Raw genomic sequence first — 19,525 nt, 5'->3', positions numbered from 1 at the left:
TCAAATCCAGAACTCACCCTTTAACATGAATAAATAACTCCCTTGTGCTTTCCTGAAATTTAGTTGCTTGGTGATATATTGTGTGTGAACACTGGTGAGTAACAATTATTAAAGTGAATGGTCCTGCTACATGTGTACTTTATGTATCACTGAAGCTTACTTTAATCCAAAGTGACACATCAATAAGCTCCTGCGAGTGCACAGCAGCAAACACATTGAACACATTAACCAGGAGGTGGCTTAGTTAAAGCAATGACAGACCATGAAACAGAAGCCAAAGCAGAAACACAAAGTGGAAAAGGGAGGTGTGGCATTCCCCCACATAGGCATTAAGAAATAGATGCTTAAGTTGTTTTCAGTGACTAAATCACTCTAGTCCCATAAAGCCCTGACAAGCCATCCAGTCTGTCCTCCACTTCCCATTCAAAACCCAATCAGAGCATTCCGGATAAACTAAGAAGAGCAGATGTTTTCTTGAAAGCGAAATGCCCTTTGGGTTTGCTGTGCACAACAAATGAACAAATACGATTGCTAATTCTTCCAAAATATAATAACCAAGTGCTCAGGGAAAGGAAAGGAATAGAACCTAACTTTTATTATGCAGTCATTGTCTATTTTGGCAGATACTATCTCCATTTCACAAAGAAGAAAACAAAGATTTGAAGAGAAATTTTCTAGGGACATATTACTGATAACTGGCCCTAGGAGCTTTGAACTCAACCTTGTTCAGCTCCCCAACTTGGTTTGTCTGTTTGTTTTTTACACTATCATGTGCCCAGAATCAAGAATGATTTATTAGTAGATGAAATTCCATTTTAGAATTTCCAAATGTACCTTTCTCTTATATTGCTTGTATTGAATCAGTTTTAGTGGGGAGTAAATTAATTTGGGGAGTGGGAGAATCATTTTGTGGTTAGCATATATGCTAATTTTGATTATGCTTCCATGTTTTCCAAATGAAAGCACCAACATTTTTTAATATAATTTTAAGATGTCTGGTGATTATTTCTTGTTCAGAAAAGTTCATTTTTCTTAGAATGTCACATATGATCAACTGGAAAATTCTAAGTCATTCTCTAAGGGTTCTGGTAACAGTCAATACTTTCAACTATTGACTTTCTGCAAGCTTGTGGTATGCCTGAATGGCTTTGGTTGTAATCACAAAAGCCAGGCAATATTTGTGATGATTTTGCTATGCAAAATTTTGCTGGTTCTTTCTTTTCTTCGTTATCATGCCACATAATACCTTCAAAGACAGAAAGCAAGGAGGAGTTTTGAGAACATTTTCCTCAGTCTTCTAGGAAACCTTTAATTTTTTTGGCAATAATTATGCGGAGATTCATAAAACTTCCCTCAAAGAAGCACAAAATGGGCATTGTTACTGCAGTTTTTAAAGACACAGACATTACATCTGCCTTTACCTGCAAAGAAATGATAGGATAGTCATCAAGCCCAGCATAGTGCACTCATCATCTCTACTAACAGCAAATGTGAGATTCTTGTTTTTCATATTGTAACTGCTAAGTATTTAGGCAAACTTCCCCCACTGCCTCTTGACAAATTAAAAAGCAACTAATTCATTTCTCTCCAGACTTACAGGGCATTAGCTGTAAGTTCAAAGTCATTGTGCTGAGTCATTATTCAATAAGCAATTTTAAATAGAGAAGGCTGGGAAGGAAGATACAAGCTAAAAGATGGTAGAGGGGCCAAGGGAAGGCTGTCCTAAAACATGCCACTAGGGCCTATTGATTATTTCAAACAAAAGTTACTTAAGAAAGAGCCTGTGTAAGAACGCTCTAACCCCTCTTTGTCTCCAGGCAACAGGAAATAAATCTCACACATGAAAGGAACCCCCCCCCCCCGACCAGGAGGTAAGGAGATATCCTTATCACCAAAGATACAGAATTCAGAGCCAAAAAGGCTGTCTAAACAACCCTTGTTACTTTCACTAATTTACCACCCCAGCCCAAATCATTTTGAATTCCTTACTAACTGAAGCTCCTAAACCTAAGTTTTCTTTGTCCTGTCAATTTCTCACAAATTTCTTGTCTCCTTACCTAAAAAGTATAGAAACCACCTGCCTTGGTCATTTCTTTGTGTGTCTCTATTCCATGCACACATAACAGAACTTCTCTTTTTTTTCTCCTATTAATCTATCTCCTGTTCACTTAGTTCTTAGACTAGCTGGTGGAACCTTGAGAGTAGATGAAAACTTTTTCCTATCCTACAGTGGTAAGGGATAATGTATAGGAGTAGTGGGGGGAGGAAGCGGGGGAGCAGAAGAAAAGGATAGAGAATGGAGTAAAAGAAGAAGGAAGACACTGAAAGAGATGAATTTGAGATGGTAGGTAGGCAGGTAGGATGAAAGTTCAATTACCTTCCTAGAATCACATCTTTAATGTATTTCCACCCCTGGAAAGGAGACTACCCACTAAGCAGCTTGGAGAGAAGCCTCATAGGCCTACAACAAGTTCTTAAAATCATCTCCACCTTAATCTGATGAAAGAGAGCAAAATGGACTGGAGTCTCTCTCCTTCCTTTCACATTTATTTCTACCCTTACCCTTCAAGTTGCTTATTTTATGAACTATTTCCCGTTTTAAAACCCCTTGATACTCTTTTCAACATATTTCTACCCAGAAAAAAAGTTAAATAAAAAGAGGAAACAGAAGTCTACAATATCATTTATCCAAATCACCTTTAAGTGTTCTCCAGGGGCACCTGGGTGGCTCAGTTGGTGAAGCACCTGTCTTTGGCTCAGGTCATGATCCCAGGGTCCTGGGATCCAGTCCCACATCTGGCTAAATAAGATCTTAGAAAAACACACATCCAAAAAAAAAAAAAAGAATGCTCCAATGTGCGCAAACAAACTGCCAAGACAGAAGAAGGACAAACTAAAGAACAAGTAAAACTTCAACAAAATATAGAAGAATACACCTTAACAAATGAAACTGTTGGCTTAATTTTCACATTTATAAATGGCACACTTCTTCTCATTCCTGAAATATTTCAAAGCTGTTCTATTCTTTTAGAAGCAAATACTATGATTTCACAGTCCATAAAGATTTAATATCATCATCCTCTTGACTACTTTATTAGACTGAGAGTATTTTATATTCTATGATGGATCCCCAATACATTCATGTCTTTTCAGTTAACACAGAGACAGACATGTACCTCTCCCACAGTCAGAGGAAGCCACAGGACAGGTGTTAAATGATAATAAACAAGGCTCAAGTTATTGGCTTGCCTTGCAAGGGAGAGCCAGGTCCCTCAGGGACACATTCAGCAGGTTTCTTTGAGAAGAAAATTTGGAGTTTAGGGAAAATTTAGGGAAAAGGGAGTGTACAGGAGGAAAAATAACTTCTCCTCTACCTTTCTAGGTTCTCGACTGACAATCCCTGTAATGAAAGACAGATTAAGAGAGGAAAAACCAACAGAAGTTTAATAACATGTATACCTCCTGTTATACATGTGAGAGACCTGGGAGAGCTAATTAACTCCCTGAAATGACCCAAGCTACCACTAGAATACCACCCTTAGTTGAAGACAAAAGAGAGATTTGGGGACAAAAAAGACCAGTTATGGGAGGTTACCAGGCAAAGCAAAGTAAACAAGGTTAAGGTTGCTTTGTGGGATTAAGTCCTTGCTTTCTCTATTCGTGTTTCTAGAAATTGAGTCATCCTCATCTTCTTGGTACAAAGAAGGAGACCCTCTTACAAATGAAGATTTTCCTTATAAACGTAAATGTCTCTTACAAAAAGGATTACTTCTATTGTTTTCAGATATTTTCCTATGTCTGTTGTTTCTTAAAAATAACCAGCTCAATTCCCTATGACCCTGCAATTGCACTACTGAGTATTTACCCCAAAGATACAGATGTCATGAAAAGAAGGGCCATCTGTACCCCAATGTTCATAGCAGCAATGGCCCATTGTCAAACTGTGGAAAGGGCCAAGATGCCCTTCAATGGACAAATGGATAAGGAAGATGTGGTCCATATACACTATGGAGTATTATGCCTCCATCAGAAAGGATGAATACCCAACTTTTGTAGCAACATGGACGGGACTGAAAATAAGTCAAGCAGAGAGTCAATTATCATATGGTTTCACTTATTTGTGGAGCATAACAAATAGCATGGAGGACATGGGGAGAGGCAGAGGAGAAGGGAGTTGAGGGAAATTGGAAGGGGAGGTGAACCATGAGAGAGTATGGACTCTAAAAACAAACTGAGGGTTTTGAAGGGGCGGGGGGTGGGAGGTTGGGGGAGCCTGGTGTGGTATTAAGGAGGGCACGTATTGCATGAAGCACTGGGTGTGGTGCAAAAACAATGAACACTGTTACACTGAAAAGAAATTAAAAAAATAAATAAAAAATTTTAAAAATAGCCAGCTCAAGATAATCTTTATGCGGAACAGGCATATATTTGGGGCGGGGGATAATAGCGCTCCCTCCCAGGAGAAAGGACTTCCAATAAGGAAGCAATAAGCAATAAAGCCATACTCTGAATCTAGTCATCTGATCGTCTTACAAAATATACTGTTCATCAATTACTTGAGTTAGCACTTTGAGATTTTACATCACTGATGCGAGGAAGTCTAGTTTCAAACAAGACTGGGACAGTATATAAAAGCCAGTGGAGGCCCAGGCCATTCCATGAACAGCCTCTTAAGTGCCTATTTGTAGCCTAACAAGGACATTCTTTCATATAGTATAACAATTCAATTTGTCAAATATATGTTTTTATTGATACTCTGGTTTCCAATGTGGAATTCTCCAGACTGATTTTAACATGCCCAGTGCCAACAAAAACATTTTGGATACTTATTATGTAAAATGTGTTGACATATTTAGTTCTTACCACAACCCAATAAGGTACTATTAACCCAGCAAGGTACATATTATTTTCCTAAAGTGGATTTGTTAGGTTAGTACAAAGGTCTACTTATAAAGGCAAATCAACTAACATCAGCATCAGAAAACAATAACCTGGCGATTGGAGGTCCATTTAAGTAGTGGCAGTGGAGACTGAATGAAATTTCCATTCTGATTCACTTCAATAGAAATCTATTTCAGAGGAGGCAGACCTGAGTTGCATTCGCTAGTCATTTGCTGACATTGAGAACAGGGAAGGTTTTCATTCTAGAAAGGATTGCTTTTACTCTAGGCCTAAATTTCTACCTTGTATTATAGTTATTTATGACCCACGACTTGTCTCTTCTGTTAAGACAGTGAATCCCTTGAGGCCAGAGTCTCTTATTTTCAATTATCCTCTCACGATGTCTTTCAGGAGAGGTGTTCAATAGCAATTTGTGAGATGAATAAATCAACAGTCTCAAACTACTTAACCATTCAAGTATATACCACAGTCTCACTGTGTGATTCACATTAGATGTGCCAGCATATACAAGCAGGACAAACTCGTGCTTCCATTCTGGTGCAGACACATACGTGCCAGTCAACAACTAGAGGCAAAGAGATTACTTGCTATGATCCAAGTGTTCACCAGGCACAGCAAGGTGCTGCCCTTTAATCTGCCTACGCCCCAGGGAGGGCTGCGTGAGTGAAGGGAAAAAGAAGAGCTGACATAGGGTCTATGCAGCCAAGGCAGGAAAACTCCTCCAACTGCAGTGGAAATACACCCGGAAGGACAAGTCAAGTCACTGAGTAATAGAATTGGATGGAAAACAAACCACAGAATTTATAATGAAAAGCACACTGATCTCTGAATCAGAAGACCTAACTTTGCTTCCAACTCTGCTCCTGAATTGCTAGATTATCTGAGGCAAACTACTTAAACATCTAAAGCTGTGAAGTGTGGCTAGTAAACATGACTCACAGAGAACAGTAGCTGTCCAAGTTGGATTAGCATCCTGTGTTTAAAAAAAAAAAAAAAAAAAAAAACAGGCCCAAAATGGAGCTGCTTATGCTAAGCCCCTGATCACCAAACCAAACCTTAACTACAGTTTTGGCTTTCCTGGAAAGGGAATCGTAAACCAGCCCATCAGGAATCGCCTGATCGGAACTATTAGGTAATCTGCCTGAGAGACTTCTGGAATCTATCCCCTAAGGAAAAGTGAAATTGCATTAAGCAACCCACTTTTTTTATCCCAGTATAACGTACTTGTTCCTGTGCCCTTCTACCTATAAAAGTCTTTCAGTTTGCACACCCCTCGTAGCTTCTATCTACTAGATTACATGGTGCCTGATTCAAATCAAGGTTTGCTCAAACTCTGAAAAATTTTAATATGACTCAGTTTTATGTTTTAATGCCTGATACTGTATTCTCTGCTCAAAACAACACCTTATGGCCCCTGGAAAATGCCCCTTTCTGTGCTCTCATTACATGGTTCAAATAGAAGTTCTCAATTCCATAAATGACCCTTTTGACCACTCTCGACTAGCCCCTTACTACTAGAACATAGACTCTGGAGGCAGACTTCCCGAGTTTGAATCCTGTCTTGCCACTTTCTAATTGTGTGACTTTCCTGCTGCTGCTTCATCATCAATATCATCATCATCAGGGCGCCTGGGTGGCTCAGTGGATTAAAGCCTCTGCCTTCAGCTCATGTCATGATCCCAGGGTCCTGGGAGCGAGCCCCGCATCGGGCTCTCTGCTCAGCAGGGAGCCTGCTTCCCCCTCTCTCTCTGCCTGCCTCTCTACCTACTTGTGATCTCTGTCAAATAAATAAATAAAATCTTAAAAAAAAATCATCATCATCAACACTTGATCCAGGGAGTTGGGCAACTAAGTTCCTAACTGTGCAGAAGAGTCACAGCTTGACCCCCAACCTCCCACGCTTTGGGTATATGTTTTGAAAAATTCTTAACTGGTTTGAGTCACGTTGTTGTTACTTGCGATCCTAAATCCTAACATAATGAATATAGAAAGCTTAGAAAAATTAAAGTTCTGCACAAATAAGGATGTAATTACCTTAAAAAAAACTTTTTTTTGCCCCATTCCAATCTTATCATTCACTGCTCTTTCCATATGCATCATGCTCCAGTCAACCGGGTCCACTGTTTTGCCTATTACTTGCCTTTGCCTGAAACGCTCTACTTCTTTTTCTGCCTGTTTAAATTAGATCCTTCTTTCCATCCATAGATTTTATGTCACCATCTCTATGAAGTTTTCATTTATCATTTACATCACAAGTAATTTCTTCCTCCTCTGAACTTCTAAGGTCCTTGGTTTGAGTCTGTCTTGATTCATCACATTTTGCATTATAGCTATTTGTAGCCAAATGACTTCACCTTTCTGAGACTCAGCTTACTGACCTATAAAATGAAGGGGTAAGGTGCTGAGATTTCTCAGATCACTTATAAGATTTGTCTACTGTGATGAAATATTGTATATGCCAAGTTATTATTATTATCCTGATGATGACTTGATCATATTTAAACTGCTGTGATACCCCTGACTGATAATATCTGGTTGTCCTAGAACTTTTGTAATTCTTTATGTTTTTAGTTTATTCCTCAGATACTCTATTATTTGTCTATTCTCAGTCTTCCAAGCCACAGTCAATGCACTTATTCTCTAGGCATGAGGAAATCATGAATAAGTATGATTACCTAGGTCAAGGGTCAGAACACATAGTCCTCAGGCATTGATATATGTAAGGCGAAATGGTATTTTCCCTCGAATTGCTTTACTTGAGTACTTTAACTTACCTCTTGTAAATGTGACTTAATGGACTAAATGACCTGAAGATGTAAGTTAATATGCATGTATCGAGTGTCTCTTAGGTTTCCAACTATATGTTAGGGACTTTGGGCCCAATTATAGTAACAACTCTAACAAGAGTAATACTAACACCTATTGATAATATCTGGTCTAGGCATTGTGCTTATGGCTTTTACATACATGAACTTTCTTTTCTTGAGATATAACTGACATAACCTGCTGGTTTCAGGTGTACAATGTAATGATTCAATATTTGTATATATCGCAAACGGATCACCACAATAAGTCTAGGTAATATCCATCACTACACATAGTTACAAATTTTTTTCCCGTGTTGAGAACTTTCAAGATCTTCTCTCTTAGCAACTTTTGAATATGTCCCAAAGTATTATTAACCATAGTCAACCACCATGCTGTATACTACATCCCCATGATTTATTTATTGTAGGACTTGAGGTTTGTATCTTTGACCCCCTTCACCCATTTTGACCACACACCCCCACCTCTGGCAACCACCCATCTGTTCTCTGTCCCTGTGAGCTCAGGGTTTGTTCATTTTCTTTAAGTTTCATATATAAGTAAGATCTTGGAGTATTTGTTTTGCTCTGACTTACTTCACTTAGCATCATGTCGGTCAAGGTCCCTCCATGTTGTCACGAATGACAAAATTCCATTCTTTTTATGGCTGAGTAATATCCATTGCATGTGTGTGCATACACACACACACATTTATATATATATATATATATATATATATATATATCTAGATATATATTCATATTCTTATATATATTATATATGTTCATATATATGAATATATATTCATATTCTTATATATATGTATATATATTCTTATATATGAATATATATATATACATATGTGTATGCCACATTCTCTTTATCTATTCACCTCTTTATGGATGCTTAAGTTGTTCCTATATGTTGGCTATTATAAATAAACCGGCAATGAACACAAGGGTCCATTTATCTTTTCAAGTTGGTGTTTTCATTTTCTCCAGATAAATACCCAGAAGTGGCATTACTGGGTCATATGTTCACTCTGCTTTTAATATTTTAAGTTTTCAAAACTTTAATGTGTTTGAGACAGTATTTACAAACTTGCATCTCTCTTCTAAGTACAGTTTAATTTCCTTGCCTCAGTGCCACAGGAACAACAGCAAATAACTACGAGAATTAAAAATAGTCTAGTCACAAACACAGGCGATAAACTGAATCCATGCTGTAATGTCCGTATTTTTACTTTTGAAAATACTTTGCTAACACTAGTCAAGTTCAAGCTGCAGGAAAAACACATTTTCATGTTAAAATAGCCTTATGTTAAAAAAAAATAACTTTATTATTTTTTTTAAGATTTTATTTATTTATTCGACAGGCAGAGATCACAAGTAGGCAGAGAGGCAGACAGAGAGAGGGGAGGAAGCAGGCTCCCCGCCGAGCAGAGAGCCCGATGTGGGGCTCGATCCCAGGACCCTGAGATCATGACCTGAGCCGAAGGCAGAGGATTTAACAACTGAGCCACCCAGGCGCCCCAACTTTATTATTTCTTAACACAATGTGAAAAAGTTCTTTGCCTTTAAAGTGCAAAATGGAATTTCTACAGAATTCATCTTCTGTTAAAGGGACTTCAATTTGAGCATGTGTCAGCATCTCCTGGAGGGCTACATAAAACACAAATTGCTGAGCTTCCCCCCCACTAGAATTTCTTAATCAGTAGATCTACAGTTGATCTAATTGTAGAGGAAGTCAAGGAGTTACTTTTCTAACAAGTTCTCAAACGATGCCAATGCTGCTGGGTCAGGGACCATACTTTGAGAAGCACTGAATTATATAATTATTTCAAGGGAAAATTTTACCTTAAGGAAGACTAAGCTAAGAAATCTTTTTAGTGTTACACTGCAGCTGTATTTCTTGTTTAAAGAGCAAAAAGCACAGATTTTAAATGCCCTCTGTCCCATAATTTATTTTGCCATTGCCCCCAAAATACATGCCTCTGTTTTTCCCAGGATTTCACTGGAATGCCTAAAAATTGGTATTTAATGGCTAACCAGGTATATTCATTTATTGCTGATGGTAGCATAAACTGCTTTTGAAAAGAAATAAAGCAACACATAAAATGCTCGTATCTTTGGGGCACCCGGGTGGCTCAGTAGATGCAGTGTCCAACTCCTAATTTCAGTTCAGATCTAGATCTCAGGGTCATGAGTTCAAGTCCCACGTTGGGCTCCACGCTGGGCATGGAGTCTCCATTAAAAAAAAAAAATGTTCTGGGACACGTGGGTGGCTCGGTCATTAAGCATCTGCCAGGGTGCTGGGATCAAGTCCCGTGGCAGGCTGCCTGCTGAGCAGGGAGCCCTCTTCTCCCTCTGCATCGCCCACTCCGCCTGCTTGAGTTCCCTCCCTCACTCTATCTCTCTGTCAAATAAATAAATAAATCCTTTAAACAAATAAATAATTAATTTGAAATGTTTCCATCCTTTAAAATACTAATCCCGCTCCCAGGAATATTAAATAGAAGGGAAAAAACCATGTACACAAAGATGCTCAAGTTTTATCTATAGTAACCAACAATTAGAAACTATATAAACGCCCAGCTTTAGGGGAACCATTTAATAAGCAACAGTATGGCCAAACAGTGTCCCATTAACAGAAGATGATAAATATAACGCAGAAATATCAAAAACAATTGATTTAGTGTCAAGTAAATACAAGAAAATGCTGAAACTACTTAAAGATGAATTCATATATGGAAGTTAAGATGCAAAAATTACAAGATGTTTTGTGGTGGTTGGTGGACTTTCTTATCATTTTACATACCGGTTATTAAGACATTAACTCTTAAGTTTCAAACCTACGCTTCCATATGGCTCTGTTATACGGGGACTGGGACTCAGCAAACCCCACTTCTGCGGGGCCAGACGCTCTCCGTGAGGCTCTACCACAAGGGGGCGACAGAGGAAGCCCACAAGGCTGGAGGAGGACAAAACGATTTGCTTCGTTTTTTTTGTTCTGAGTCATCTCTGCCAAGGTTCTTTACCCTAGTCGCCGCTCTGTAGTTTTTTCTTATATCGAGAACCAGCCTCCTTGCATTTTCTCATAAATGCCAGTACAGGCAAATCTCATTTTATTGTGCTTTGCTAATACTGCCCCCCCCCTTTTTTAAAGAGATTAAAGGTTTGTGGCAACCCTATGCCAAGCAAAACTATTAGCACCCTTTTTTCAACAGCATTTGCTAACTTGACATCTCTGAGTCACATTTTGGCAATTCTTGCAATTTCTTAAACTTTTAAGTTTGTTCTTTTTGAGGGGTTCAAGACTTCAGTGGTGGAGTCAGTGCAGATGTGCCAGAAACAGCCAGAGAACCAGAATCAGAAGCAGAGCCTTAACAGACGAAGAGCTGCTGCTTGTGGATGAGCTAAGAAATCGCTTTGAGGGGCGCCTGGGTGGCTCAATGGGTTAAAGCCTCTGCCTTCAGCTCATGTCATGATCCCAGGGTCCTGGGATTGAGCCCCATATGGGGCTCCCTGCTCAGCAGGGAGCCTGCTTCCCCCTCTCTCTCTGCCTGCCTCTCTGCCTACTTGTGATCTCTCTCTCTGTCAAATAAACAAATAATCTTAAAAAAAAAAGAAATCACTGTAAGATGGAATCTACTCCTGGTGAAGATGTTGGTCCTGTTAAGTGACAGCAAAGGACTTAGAATACTACATAAATTTAGTAGATAAAACAGTAGAGGGGTTTGAGAGGACTGACTACAATTTTGAGAGAAGTTCTACTGTGGGTGAAACGTTATCAAATAGTATTGCATGCTACAGAGAGATCAATTATGCATGAAAGGAAGAGTCAACTGATGCAGCAAACCTCGCTGTTACCTTAATCAACTGCTGCAGCCACCCCAACCTTCAGCAACCACCACCGGATGGGTCAGCAGCCGTCAACATTGAGACGGGACCCCGCCCCAGCAAAAACATTACAACTCCCTGAAAGCTCGGATGATGGTTAGCATTTTTCAGCAATAAATTAGTTTTTAATCAAGGTATGTACATTTTTTAAAAGATTTTATTTATTTGACAGAGACAGCACACATAGGCAGAGCAGCAGGCAGAGGGAGATGAAGCAGCAGGCTCCCCACTGAGCAGGGAGCCAGATGCCACATCGACCCCAGGACCCCTGGATCATGACCTGAGCTGAAGGCAGAGGCTTAATCCACTGAGCCACCCAGGCGCCCTTATATTATCTTTAAAATAAAAAGGGAAGCATCAACTCTCACTAATAAGCTGATACATCAAAAATATTAAAAAAATATTTAACCAAAGCACTTCTATTTCCTAAAGAAATCAAAAACTCTCTTACATAGTATTGCCTGATGCCAGATAATATTTATTATTAGGTACTTTTGATATTCTATAGATTGATTTTAGTGTTTACATTCATTCTTAATTTAATACATAGACACAATCTGGAACTCCACGCCATCAAATGGCACCTAAATACATTAACCTTCAGCTCTGTTCATTGAACAGGTATTTACAGAACCCCTTCTCTGGGCCAAGCTCTACATTAAGTGATGGGGTACAGAGCACTTACCTCCAAGAAAACCAATAGTTAAAAGGCCAGGTGGTAAGTGCAGTGATAGAAACAGGCCCAGGTTGCCATGGGAACAAATAAACTCTTTTGTCTGTTTGCATCATTTTCCTTGGTACCTACTGCTTCAAGAATAGTGGGAAGATTTCAGCTGGCTGGTCAAAGGGCAAAAAAAGCATTCCAGGAAAGGGGTCCCACTCATAAAGGGCACGGAGGTGTGAAAAAGTCTAACACACTGTGAAGATCTGTTTATGGCGGTAACAAGGTTGGTCGGCTTCAGAAATACAGGCCTGGTTCAGCTGGTCAACAAATGTGGGGTCCCTAATAGATGCTTAAACAGTTTCTTGATGCCCCTGCGTGGGTTTTGACAGCTGGCCCGCTGAGAGGGTTTCCCCGCCTGCTGTCAGTCTAAGTGGGACACGTCCCTGATGGGCCCTCCGACTGCCTTCCAGTATCCACTCCTCAGTGCTTCCCGGCTTGCTCTATGTAGGCTGCTGCTTGGGTCTCCAAAGCCTGGTTTACTCTGGCCTTCAGACTTCGACCTCTCTATCATTACCTTTCCTCCACCTTAAAATCTTGCACCTTCTTCCCTCTACTGACGCTCCCTACTTCACGGGGCTGTGCTTGATCTCGGTCTGGCTTCTCCCATTTCAGCTGTTCAGCCTGGTCCTGTTGGACTCTTGGTGGTCTGTGCCAAAATGCAGTCCTGCTGGGTGGCATGCAGTGTCCTTGGCTCTGCCTGGCACCTCTGACTCCAGGGACCCTGCCCTTCAAGAAACTTGTGGCAGAAGGTTAGGTGTGAAACTGATATAGGACTTGAAACAGACCCGAGCTTACATCTCTGCCCCAAAACTTCGGTAAAGGGACTGCTCACCAGATTCTCTATTTACAACCCCATATTCCCAGCCCCGCCTCCAGTCAGACTGGAGTCACATGACAAGTTCTGGCCAATAGGAAAGCATTTTCCAAAAGTGTGCCTAGCTCATTACTTCTACCTTTTCTTTCATGGAAACTTGTTCCAGATCATACAGACACAGGGGGTAGAGCCTCCATCACCTTGAGTCTCTTAGTAATTGTATGGAGCAGAGACCCCCGCCCCCTACTAAACCACACTGGATTTGGCATGTGAGTGAGAATAAACACAATAAGCACAATAAACCCTCACTATGTTAAACTACTTATGTTTCAAAGTTAATTCTTCCCACACAAGAGCCTATCTTATCTTGACAAATACTTTATGTGGCTTTAAACAAGGTATGTAATTTTTTTAGTCTTCTGTTTTCTCATGAGAAAAAAAAAAGGAATGAAAACTGTTTAAAAAGATTTTATTTATTTATTTGACAGTGATCACAAGTAGGCAGAGAGGCAGGCAGAGAGAGGAAGGGAAGCAGGCTCGCTGCCTAGCAGAGAGCCCGATGCGGGGCTCTGGGATCATGGCCTGAGCTGAAGGCAGAGGCTTTAACCCACTGAGCTGCTCAGGCACCCAGAATGATACCTTGTTATGGACTGAATGTATTCTCCCAAAATTCTTATGCTGAACCCTAATCCCCAAAATAAGATTATCTGTAGGTGGGGCTTTTAGGAGATTATTAGGTTATGAAGGTGAAGTCCTCCTGAATGAGATTAGTAGCCTTATAAAAAAGAGATGCCTTACACCTTCCATGCGGTGAAAACTCAGCAAAAGGAAGGCCATCTGTGAACCAGGCAGTGAGTTCTCACCAGACTCCAAATCTGCTGGCAGCTTCGTTTTGGACTTTCACACTCCTGAACTACAAGAAATAGATTTCTGGGGCGCCTGGGGGGCTCAGTGGGTTAAGCCGCTGCCTTCAGTTCAGGTCATGATCTCAGGGTCCTGGGATCGAGTCCCACATCGGGCTCTCTGCTCAGCAGGGAGCCTGCTTCCCTTCCTCTCTCTCTGCCTGCCTCTCTGCCTACTTGTGATCTCTCTCTGTCAAATAAATAAATAAATAAATCTTAAAAAAAAAAAAAAGAAATAGATTTCTGCTGTTTACAAGACACCAAGTCTACAGTATTTTGTTACAGCAGCCTGAATGAATAGAGACTCCTTGGGGTAGACAAAGATGAATGAGATAATAAGTAAATGATCACATATTCCATTGCATGTTCCTATAGCATGAATGAGTTCACATGCAATCGGTAAGGTTAGGAATGATGTGTAACATACAAGAAATGGTCCATGCACCATTTCTCCCAGCACAGTAGTACTCAAAACCATGGGTAAAAATGATGCTGCCCTATGAGGTGATAAATACACAAAACACAGAGTCGCAGGAAGCACCAATTTTTTAAGAGGCAGTATAGGGGCACCTGGGTGGCTCAGTGGGTTATAGCCTCTGTCTTCAGCTCAGGTCATGATCCCAGGGTCCTGGGATCGAGTCCCGCATCCGGCTCTCTGCTCAGCAGGGAGCCTGCTTCCCCCACACCCACCTGCCTCTCTGTCACTTGTGATCTCTCTCTGTCAAATAAATAGATTTTTAAAATCTTAAAAAAAAAAAAGAGGCCGTATAGAAAGTATAAGGTAGGGGTGCCTGGGTGGCTCAGCTGATTAAGCATCTGTATTCAGCTCAGGTCATGATCCTGGGATTGAGCCACACATTGGACTCCCTGCTTAGCAGGGAATCTGCTTCTCCCTCTCCCTTTGCCCACTGCACCTCTGCCTGTGCTCTAACAAATAAATTTTTTAAAAATCCTTTTTTAAAAAAAGAAAGAAGTATGAGGTCATTCAGACATGATGACACCCAGAAAGCTTAACATTTAGGACACATTTACTATTCTAAGTACTACAACCATCTTAAAGCAAAGCCCCCCACACACTTTCTTAGATTTTATAGTCTATAGATTTAGGTCAGCATAAATTGGCCTATAAAAGTGAAAGATATATTGTGCAATTTAAAGCAAAATATTCCAGAAGATTCTGTATGCAGGCTAATTCATAACAAACTGATCAAAGATTCAAAGTGAGAGCCTGACTAATGGGATGAGAATATGCTTTCCTGGTCTTACAGATCAAAAGCCATCCTGATAAGGAAGACACCCATAAATCCCAGAAGATGACTTTCTTAGTGCCTCTGTGTGTCTTTGGCAACAAATATCTTCTAGCATATGATGCCTTCAGATGTCTTAAAGGTAAAGCAAGTGCAAAGCCTTGACACAACCGTCTTTCATGTTTGTAACTTCTAAAAAAAAAAGGTGGGGGGGTGGAGGTAATATGCCAGAGTACTTGAAATTCAAACATCCCAGTACTAGTAAATGAGTATCTTGGCTACTGGGCAGGACAGGATAGCTAGTCTGACATTAATCTATGAAGAAGTACCAGAAGTGATTAGTAAAGAAGAGTTATAAACATTTATATTATAAGCTATCAGCATAACTTTATTAAGAAAGCATGGCAAGCAAAACTGCTTTTGATAGAACACCAAAGTAATAATTCACAAAACTGACATGAGCCTTATATATCCAGCATTCAGTAAAGTATCCCACGTTAGGGTCATACTACCTGTCCGTATTTACCCAGGATTGAAAGGGATCTCTGACATAGGGCTGTTTTAAAACCAGCAAAATCCCAAGCAAACCAAACAAGGTGGTCACCATCATGTGACGGTCTTGTTGGTAAAATACTCAACAATGGCCTGGATGATATTCTTGTTAGGGAAATGTATAGTTATTTAAAGAATTAAAGCCTTGAAGTGTTGATTATTTGTCTTCTTCCAGTGGGCAGGGTAGTCTTACAGTATTCCTTATGACTTCAATGAAATCAGAGAAGGAGTTTCTAGCAAAACCACTGAGGATACAAACATGGGAGATTCAGTAAATATCTTCTTACTTATATAACAACTGTTTATTGAGCATCTATTACACTGACCATGGTTCTAGGTCCTATACACAGAAGAAAACAAGACAAAAATACTACCCTTGTGGTAGAGGAAAAAAATATATAATAAAAGGTCAGGAAATGAGTTTCATGGGGAAAAAATTAATGTGCTAAAGAGGTCAGAGATTGGCAATGAAGTTAAATGACCAAGGAAGGGTTCTTTGTGGAGGTGACAGCTGAACAGAGAGAAGACTTAAGTGCAAAATCTATGGAAACAGCTGAGAAATAAGGAAATAACTAGGTTCAAAGACCATGAAATAGAAATGGGACTTGCCCCAAATTTGAACATATTCTGCCTCAACAATAAGCAGTATCTAGGAAGCTTTCTTTACTAGTTTTAAGTTTTCCAGGACATGTTAAAAGAGACAATAGGCTCCAAATGGAGTCACTGGTGCTAAGCCCACACCACCAAATCAAGACTGAATGCCTAGCCCAATTGCAGTTTTGGCCTCTCCCAGTAATTCCATCCTAACCAGCCAGTCTGGAATTACTTGGTCAGCACTAGCGAGGCAATCCATTTCTTGACATCATGTTCGGATTTATGAGATACCCAGATGACCAACCCTGATCTAATTCTGTTTGTGGATGAAATAAACATGAATGTGAAATATGAATATGAAATAAGAATATGAAATAAAGGTGAAAAAGGGAAAAATCCAAGCTGACTATGCGGTCACTTCCCCATTCGAACTCTCTGGAGGGGAAGTCTCCCACAAGCTGCATCAGCCCAGAAATCAGAGCTCCATGCCCTTCCCAGAGCTCACCAATAACCAGAAGGTCAAACTGGTACTATGCATACAGACAGACAGTTTGCCTTTGGAATCATCCATCGTTTGGGGATACTATGGAACAGAGTGGTTTTCTTATGTCCACGGGGACCCCGATTAAGAATGGACAACAAATAAATGGCCTTCCTGCTCTTATTCTCTTGCCTTCTGAAATTTCTGTCAAAAAACTGGGGTTTGCACTAAAAAGATTGAGCCTGAGTATCAGAGAAACACCCCGGCTGACTCTCCTGCAAAGGCAACAATGACACAAGATACAATGGTTGTGGCTCATATAGCTGAAGTCTATTCTGCTTCTGCAAAAAAAAAAAATGGGAACCAGGGCTCCAACGTACACTTCAAATATTGGGAATTACCCTGCTTATAATAATCCTAATACCAACCTGGAACATTATATTCCCTCAAAAGCTTTAAATGCATGTTTGCAATGGTTAACCACCAACCAAATGATCTCCCTAAGACCAGAGTGTTCAACTGAGTACATTTTCAAGATCTTGATGGTTTCACTCAATGACCCATGCATTGGGTGGCATACAATACAAGAGCTGGAAAGGTACTGCGAAGAGCCATATGAAATGAAAGACTTTTACAGAAAGGTGGTGGGACAAGGTCAGTTCATTTTTTTTAAGATTTTATTTATTTATTTGAAAGACAGAGATGACAAGCAGAGAGAGAGATGACAAGCAGACAGAGAGGCAGGCAGAGAGAGAGGAGGAAGCAGGCTCCCTGCTGAGCAGAGAGCCCGATGCAGGGCTCGATCCCAGGACCCTGAGATCATGACCCGAGCTGAAGGCAGCGGCTTAACCCACTGAGCCACCCAGGTGCCCCTCAGTTCATTTTTTTTTTTTAACAAGTTTAACTAAGATTGTATATTATCCCAACAATTTAAAGTAATTGTCTAATAACAATGCAGGAGACACATTGGGAAAAAGTCACGACTGCAAGTATCAAGAACTAACTGTATCTGATCTCCTTTACCTGGTGAGAAGAATCGACAGCCCACACTGAGGCTTGTCCGGGAACCCAGAGTTGAGTGGGGAGGTGACCCATTGTCGAAAAAAGCATGATCAAGTCAAGGCCAAGGTAGGGGCGAGAGGCAAAGGAGAAAGGGTATTGAAATTGCTGAAAATAGCAGGCTGAAAACCAGTGAACACCTGAAACATCAGCTTCGTGACAGAGGTTAAAACTCACAGAAAATTGGGATTTCAACAGAGAACAGGCAATAAGCAACACTTTGCAGAGTTCTTTGGCCTTTAATACTGCCCAGTGTAAGGAAAGGATAGTGCTGTTAAAGATTTTGAATTATTTCCTATAATCAAAGTCTCAAACCTGCCAGAGAAGAATTTCAAAAAAATCTACGGAATGAGAGGTCCTCTTTCAGAAAGCTGCTTGGACAACAAACCTGCTAGTACTCACAGACAAGGCTTTATCCTCACTTCTTGTCCTAGAGTCTTTCCAAGAAAAGAGATTTCTAATCCAACTGGTCAGATTCGAGCCCAGTGGTCAGCCCGCCACTGTCCGATGTTTGGGCTGGTTATCCGCTGCTGCAGAACGACCCCGCCCTCACCCAGTGCGCAGCAGCTGAAACCCCACTTGTGATCTCCTGAGCAGTGTGGTCTGGAGGCTGCTGCTCATCAGGGGCTACATGGCCCATTAGGACCCCGCTGCCACCTCCAGCAGCTTGGACTGACTGTTCACTGGGTCTCTCCCCCGACCACGTGGCGTATCATCCACAAGAAGACTAGCTTGGCTTCTTCACACAGCCATCTCAGGGTTGTAAGAAGGAAGGAGCAGAAGCTACAAAGCCTCCTGAGGCCGTGGCTGCCCAGCTCGTACGACAGACGTTTGCTACACTGTACTGGTCAAAGCAAGTCACAAGGCTGGCCCAGATGCAAGGGGTGGAGAAATAAACCCCACTTCCTGATGCGACAAGTGGCAAAGTCATGTTGTACAGGGAGGGGCTGTTGTGAACAACGGTGCAAACAATCTACTGTAAGCTAACGTCACTTAACTGAATGCCATCTTCTTCTTTTTTCTTCAAAATTTTTTTAAAGATTTTATTTATTTATTTCAGCCAGAGACAGAGCACAAGCAGGGAAGAGGCAGAGGAAGAGAGAGAAGCAGACTCCCAACTGAGCTGGGAGCCCAATGCGGGGCTCGATCCCAGGACCTGCAGCTCACGACCTGAGCCGAAGGCAGACGCTCAGCCATCGAGCCACGCAGGCACCCCAAGTGCCATCTTCTTTTCTACCTCCTGCATCTAAGGGGTAAGATGATCTAAACCCAAGGTTTCTTCCTCTCCCGTGTCTCCCTCCTGCACAGTACTGCAAGACATGCAGCAAGTAGTCTCTTCTCTTTTGTTCTCATGAGCAGTTTCTCGAAGAACCTTCAAGAGGTGGCAATTATCCAAAGGTATGTGAGGGCAGAATTGTAGTCCTCCTGATCTCCTTGGCCAACTAAGAAAAACATGCCTTACCCTCATCCTTGAGAAAGAAAAAAATGAGGCCTCTCTTGTAAAGAGCATCTTCCTTCCCCACTTAGCCCACACCCTAGTGCTCCC

This window comes from Mustela putorius, unplaced genomic scaffold (genome assembly GCF_011764305.1).
Source record: "Mustela putorius furo isolate JIRA1106 unplaced genomic scaffold, ASM1176430v1.1 tig00003836_pilon_pilon_pilon, whole genome shotgun sequence".
In the NCBI taxonomy this organism is placed as follows: Eukaryota; Metazoa; Chordata; class Mammalia; order Carnivora; family Mustelidae; genus Mustela; species Mustela putorius.
This window is presented reverse-complemented; position numbering follows the sequence as displayed.